A 7778-nucleotide genomic window follows, 5' to 3' on the forward strand; every position below is an offset into this window, starting at 1 on the left:
AATATTCAACAAGTCATAATTAACAATACTGAGACAATGCGACCAGGAAAAAAAAAAGTAGTTTCAAATAAATACGGTATTCCAAATTACCACACCCAAAACGGCCATTGTTTAACCCGTTTTCAGCTTTTCTTGAAACAAAATGAACACAACAAAACCACAAGTCAAGGCTAACAAACACATGAAAAATAAAAAATAATGTTAAACACTATTGGCAGGCAAAATATGGACCAGACAACAAATCAACAAATGCAAGATAAATGGGAAACAAACAAGAAGCAGCGAAGTGAGGAGACAGAACACTATGAAGATGGCAACGACAAACCAACGGACAAGCTTAACAACAACAACAAAGGTATAAGGAACAATAACACAACCAAGGCAAAAGACGGAAACAAATCGCAATCTTGAGACAGATAAATAACAAAGGAGAAATGCAACTACGTAGAAAACATGAAGGAAACCAAAAGGATCAATTCAAACCTTGCTAACTGTGTAATTCAAACAAGCTAATCTTGTATTTGAAACCAACATTACCAAAAACAGTAATAAAATTTGAGTATGTGCGCCAAAAAATATAATTAAGAAATTGAAAACCAACCAACCACGAACACAACACAGGGAATAAGGGGTACCAACCCGGAACGGAAATTACCAAAAAATAGAATACCCAAAATATCAAAAAGAAAATTAGATTAAACCACACAAGAGAAAACAACAGCCATAACAAAGTGATTCACTTACAAACTTAACAGTGGCCGAAAGCACAAAATAACCCATATGGAGACAAAACAAGTGACTCGGAAGCACCAGCCAGAAATCGAAATAGGGATCAAGGGAATTCATGCCAATTAAACCCAACAGATCAAATGGATATGCCGACAAACACCAGAAAGCAGATGCAAAACAGGACGGAATGACAACAGCCAAACCAGGACGGAATGACAATACGATTTATGACTTCGTGTGGCAGAAGTCGCACATTTTGGGTGGACAAATTGGGGATACAATTGGGAATTGACGGAGGCATTGGGGAGCCAGCTAAACGGGGTGGAATGACAACAACCAAAACGAGAAGGAATGACAATACGATTGATGACTTCGTGAGCGGAATTCGATCATTTAAGGTTGACAAATTGGGGATCGGATTGCGAATTGCCGGAGACATTCGAACAAAAAAATTCTGTGTGGTTGTGTATCTGTGTCGTGTACCGTGTACCAATTAAATAGATTAGTTTAAATTTAAAATTTTTAATTTTAATTTTTTAAAATTACTAACTTAAACCGTCATGAAACCGTATAGACCATTCCAGTTTTACACCAACAAGAAACGGTACAATTTCTAAAAAAATCCATCATATATACATTAAACCATTTGGTATATACAGAAAACAATAGACTAAGAACCGTGTCTCCAATCGTACCCATATAAAAACACCGTATCAAAGATTTTGCACAACAGTAGCAAAAACGTACTAAAAATGGACGTCAAAAATAGACCAACTAAATAACAGCTCAAAACCCAAAAAAAAAATTAAATAGCCAAAAACCAAAACATAAAAAAAAAAAAAAAAAAAAAAAAAAAAAAAAACCGTGATTTCTACGGGTCCCAAAACTAGTTAGCTCATAAAATCACTAAGGTTAGTGCAATAATCAAATATATTAGAGATAAAATAAGGAGACAAAGTCTATATAAAATGGACTAATCAAACTCCCCCAAGCTAAACGTTTGCTTGTCCCCAAGCAAGAAACCATATCCCATCAGTTGCAATATCCTAAAACAAGCTAAACATAATGATTCAAAACCCGAGATAACATGGGCATAAGGAATAATGCAAAAACATGGATGTGATTTATATGACGGCGTAGCATGGAAAACTTTTAGCGAACCTTTAAGCTCTTGCATGATCTTTTGACTAATAGACTCTCACAATGCACTCAAACTCATTTGTATGTGAATGGACATTTTTTTGTGAAAACACTCACTTATCCTCGACTCATGAGAATGTGCCCGCAATCTAATATGGCAAACATTTCAAAACTATAAGCCAAAAGCAATCATATGTAAGCATGAAAAAGAAGCCAAATGGGTAAGAAGAAGGCAATATGTAATGGGTAAGAAAGGGGAACAAATGAATTATGGATTGTGGAGCTAATGTCAAGCTATCAACAACCAAATGTAAGGATGCTCAATCCCAATTCTAATCCCAAATTACAATACAAATCATAAGTAAACTCTCCAAAATATGTGAATAATGCATGAGAGTTTCTAACATCAACTTCTTCTTCTCTTTTCTTTTCAAATCATACTTCTTTTTTTCATTTTCTTTCATGCTTTTTTCCATTTCTTTTTTTCATTCTTTCTTTCTCAAGTTTTTCATTTCAATTTTTCATTTTTTTCCTTTCTTTTTTTCTTTTTTCTCTTTCATTTCTTTCTTGAGCATTAAGACCAAGCTCACATGATATTCCAAACTTTGAACCAAATCCCAATTGAGCACCCAAACAAAACTAAACAAAGCTACTAGCTCAACAATGTAGGCAAATTATAATGTAGCTAGCGATAAATGTTTGTGAAGGGTAAAAAAAGGCAATTATAATCATGTGAATGGCTCCAAAATGCTATAAAAAATGAATGCATGCTTTTAAAGAGATGAAATGAGAACCATACTTGTGCCTACATTGTTGAGCTAGTAGCTTTGTTTAGTTTTGTTTGGGTGCTCGGTTCATTTTCCATCTCCCACCTGTGGGGTAATATCCGTATAAAACCCTTAAATTATAGGACTATAACGCCAATTTAATACGTGATATATTTTCATAAACGAAAAACAACAATGAAACGATAAAGATTAAGAATCAACCTCGGGTCCTTTGTAGTGCGGCGTAAAGAACAGAAATCAACAGAGATTTCCTCCTAATCGTTGCATCCAAGACCGTCTGAGACTATGCCCTTGTGCTAGAAATGTATTCTCTAATTGCCTTGCAATATTGAGAGAATAGTTGTGTGAGTTTTTCTTAGATGTGAGATCTGAATTTTGAGAGGTAATTTTCTCAAAACCCTAATTATTTTTCACAAATGAATGATTAGGGCAAAAGGAGAGAAAGCTCTCCTTTTGTTGCTTGGTTCGGCCGTGAGCCTCAATAGGGGAGAGTGGGCTTTCCACTTTCTCTTATTTTTAACTCGTGGTCCGGTTCGTAAAATGCTAAATGTATATGACACGGTTTTATTATAAATCGTCATCGGTTATCGGCTATTAATATATCGTCTAGTAACAAGGATTAGCCGACATATTAATACATGTACGACAAAGACAATATAGTATAATTAATTCAATATACATTAATTAAATATAACCGTTTATATTTAATTTACGAATTAACTGTTTAATTCGCCTTAGCCCATTTTATTTAATCCGTATTAAATAAAGTATCTTAACATCGCATTTTGACTAATTACTAGTCAAATAACTCGGACTAACTGCTTAGTCAATTTTCTGGCATCAACATGACTGTATTTTCATACCGTCACATCTCTCAAACGTATCCTATAGGTGTGACTTTTAGGGACCAGTTGATCACCGCCATCTGTATGACAATAACGTCAAACTTATCTAGCAAGCCAACCGTTATTGATAAACGTGGACCAACTGATTATAATACGAAAGTATACCCTTTGATCCTTTTAGAGATTTATAAGTCCTTGCACTAACTGTAAAGGACACCAGCCCCAATAAGCTCCCACTTGTCCGTACAAGTGTACGTGCAATGACGTTATCCGCACTAACTGGAGGACACCACCTCCAACAAACTCCCACTTGTCCGTACAAGTGTATGTGCGATAACCGATTCTCATATTCATTTAAAATTTCTCCCACTCAATGTAAAACAATTTGCAGATCCGGATCCGCAAAGGTCGTATTCTACAATCGATCTGTATCAAGAGTGGTTTCCCCGACTAGAGAGTAACTTAACTGATAAAACGAATCCGTATCCGAGCATGGCCATGCATTTCGATTCTGACTCCTCGAGTGGCCCCGAGAAATATCGAGTACCTGATAAAGGCTGAATATTTCCTTCAACTCGACTCCTTTCGATCTAAGCACAAACATGAAATGACCCGAAAAAATCTACTTGGCCCCCTGTTACGGATGACCGTGAGAAAGAAACCAAAGTCACCCAAAATCTGCCTTAGTCTCAAGAGACAGTCGATAGTCAAAAGAATCGACTCTTAGGATCACCATGGAGGTCCTATCCACGACCGGGCACCGAATGTTATAAAACATTTAGGACTCCACGTCGATGTCACAATTGTGTCCTACGAAATATCCGTATAAATCGCCTCTGTGATTGGTCAGTCAACCTTTTGACTTATGGCTCGTTGAACCCACCATCAACCAACGTCACAAAATAATTGCCTGAGTTATCAGCTCACGTGGGCAATTAAGGACCAAAATATAATGTTTGTTCAGTTCACTTTGTGGTGTTCAAAATTGTCGTACAAATCCACATGAAAAACAAAATATATAAATATCAAAATGATGATGTCGTATAGAGTACATAAGGGAATGAATCTAATCCATAAAAGAGTACTACAACTTAGGAACACGTTTAATTCCCATGGAATTAACGTGCCCTTCATGCTTATCTTGTCGTAATGGTTTAGTGAGAGGATCTGCTATGTTATCATCTGTAGCAATCTTTTCTATCACTACTTCCTTTTGCTCCACGTAATCTCGGATTAGATGAGCTTTTCGTTGTACATGTCTAGACTTGTTGCTAGACTTTGGCTCCTTAGCTTGGAAGATGGCACCACTATTGTCGCAATAGATGGTGATCGGGTCATTCGAACTAGGCACTACGGATAGTCCATGTAAGAATTGACGCATCCATATCGCTTCCTTTGTAGCTTCAGACGCGGCATAGTACTCGGACTCAGTCGTAGAATCTGCTATAACAGTTTGTTTGGAACTCTTCCAGCTGACTGCAGCGCCATTAAGAGTAAAAACGAATCCAGACTGAGATTTCGAGTCATCTCGATCCGTTTGGAAGCTAGCATCTGCGTAACCGGTTGCGCATAGCTTTTGTTCGCCTCCATAAGTCAATGCCCAATCTTTAGTCCTCCGTAGGTACTTAAGAATGTTCTTGACAGCCAGCCAATGTGATTCACCTGGATGCTGTTGGAATCGACTTGTCATACTCAATGCATATGCCACGTCCGGACGTGTGCATATCATGGCATACATGATTGATCCTATAGCCGAGGCATAAGGAATCCGTGTCATGCGCTCTTTCTCTTCCGGTGTCTCTGGTGCCTGAGACTTGCTCAAATGCACCCCTGGAGCCATAGGAAGAAACCCCTTTTTGGAGTTAGTCATGCTGAATCTCTCTAGGATTTTGTTTATGTAAGACTCCTGACTGAGAGATAACATCCGACGTGATCTATCTCGATAGATACGGATGCCCAGAATTCTTTGTGCCTCACCCAGATCTTTCATCTGGAAATGGTTTTTCAACCATACTTTCACCGAAGTTAAGAGAGGTATGTCATTCCCAATCAGGAGTATGTCATCGACATACAATATTAGGAAGACAATCTTGCTCCCACTCGACTTGATATAAAGACATGGTTCCTCGACCGATCGAGTAAATCCATTTTCTTTAATCACTTGGTCGAAGCGATGAATCCAACTCCGAGATGCTTGCTTAAGTCCATAAATGGAACGCTTAAGCTTGCATACTTTCTTAGGATGTTCTGGATCGATGAAACCTTCGGGTTGTACCATGTACAACTCTTCCTCCAAAAAGTCGTTTAAGAAGGCGGTTTTCACATCCATTTGCAAAATTTCATAGTCATGAAAAGCGGCGATCGCTAAGATAATCCGAATGGAACGCAGCATGACTACGGGTGCAAAAATTTCATCGTAGTGCAAACCTGGCACTTGGGTGAAACATTTAGCAACTAGTCGTGCTTTATAGATATCTTGTTGACCTTCCACAGAATGCTTTATCTTGTAAAGCCATTTGCATTGAAGGGGACGAACCTTAGCAGGTAAGTCAACAAGATCCCATACATTGTTCTCATACATGGAGTCCATCTCGGATTGCATGGCCTCAAGCCATAGCTTTGAGTCAGAACTGGTCATGGCACCTTTATAGGTTGCGGGTTCACTACTCGTTAAGAGTAGAATGTCATCTATGTCATGTTCCTCGACCGTACCTATGTATCTGTCCGGAGGAATAGAGACTCTTCCCGACCTCCTAGGTTCCTCAGGAATATTCACCGCAGCCGGGATTGAAGGAATTGGTTCCTCCAATATTTGCTCGGTATTTGGTTCTGGAATCTCCGACAGGTCGAAGATTCTATCACTCTTTGCATTCTCGAGAAATTCCTTCTCTAAGAATGTCGCACTAGCCGCAACAAAAACACGTTGTTCGGTTGGCGAATAAAAGTAATGACCAAGTGTTCCTTTAGGATAACCTATAAAGTATGTCTTGACCGATCGCGGGCCGAGCTTATCCTCGTGTCTCCACTTGACATAAGCCTCGCAGCCCCAAACCCGTATAAAGGACAAGTTGGGGACCGTTCCCTTCCATAATTCATATGGAGTCTTGTCAACAGCTTTAGACGGACTTCGGTTAAGTATTAGAGCAAATGTGACAAGAGCATAACCCCATAATGAGTGAGGCAACACGGTGTGACTCATCATGGATCGAACCATATCAAGTGGTGTTCGATTTCTCCGTTCGGACACACCATTCAATTGAGGTGTTCCGGTGGAGTTAATCGTAGGGCAATCCCACAAATTCCTTAAGGTGTTGATCAAACTCGCGAGAAAGATACTCGCCACCACGGTCCGAGCGCGGTGTTTTAATATTTCTCCCAATGGGTTCTGTACCCTATTCCGGTATTCCTTGAATTTCTCAAAGGATTCACTTTTGTGTTTCATTAAGTAGACATAGCCATATCTACTTAAATCATCCGTGAAAGTGATGAAATACCTATAGCCTTCTCGTGCGGTGATTGACATAGGCCCACATACATCCGTATGTATGAGTCCTAATAGGTCAGCAGCGCGCATTCCAACACCTTTGAAGGAAATCCGAGTCATCTTACCGATGAGACATGATTCACACGTGCCAAATGATTGAAAATCAATGGCCGAGATAGCTCCATTCTTTATGAAATTTTTTTACGCGTTTCTCATTAATGTGTCCCATACGGCAGTGCCATAGATACGTTTGATCTTTGTCACCAACCTTTAACTTTTTATTCATTACGTGTAATATTTCGGTGGTCTGATCTAAAACATAAATTCCGTTCATGGAGACTGCCTTGCCATAAATCATATTGTGTAATGAGAAAATGCAAGAATTATTCTCTATTACAAATGAAAAACCAAGTTTGTCAAGTGCAGAAACTGAAATGATGTTTTTCGAAAGACTGGGTACATAATAGGAGTTATATAAAAATAACTCAAATCCGCTAGGAAGCTGGATCACGTATGTTCCCCTTGAGACGGCAGCCACTCGTGCTCCATTCCCAACACGCAGGTCCACCTCACCCTTTACGAGGGGTTCGATGTTTCGGAGCCCCTGCACATGATTACACAGATGAGAACCACAACCAGTATCTAGTACCCAAGTTCCGTACCTTGCGTGGTTAATCTCAATCATATGAATAAAAGTAGAAGAGTATGAAGACATACCAACAGGTTTAACATGACCTGCCTTTAAGTTCTCATGATAAACAGGAGATGTACGCCTCCAATGCCCAGTCTTGT

This window comes from Silene latifolia, chromosome 1 (genome assembly GCF_048544455.1).
Source record: "Silene latifolia isolate original U9 population chromosome 1, ASM4854445v1, whole genome shotgun sequence".
NCBI classification, from domain to species: Eukaryota; Viridiplantae; Streptophyta; class Magnoliopsida; order Caryophyllales; family Caryophyllaceae; genus Silene; species Silene latifolia.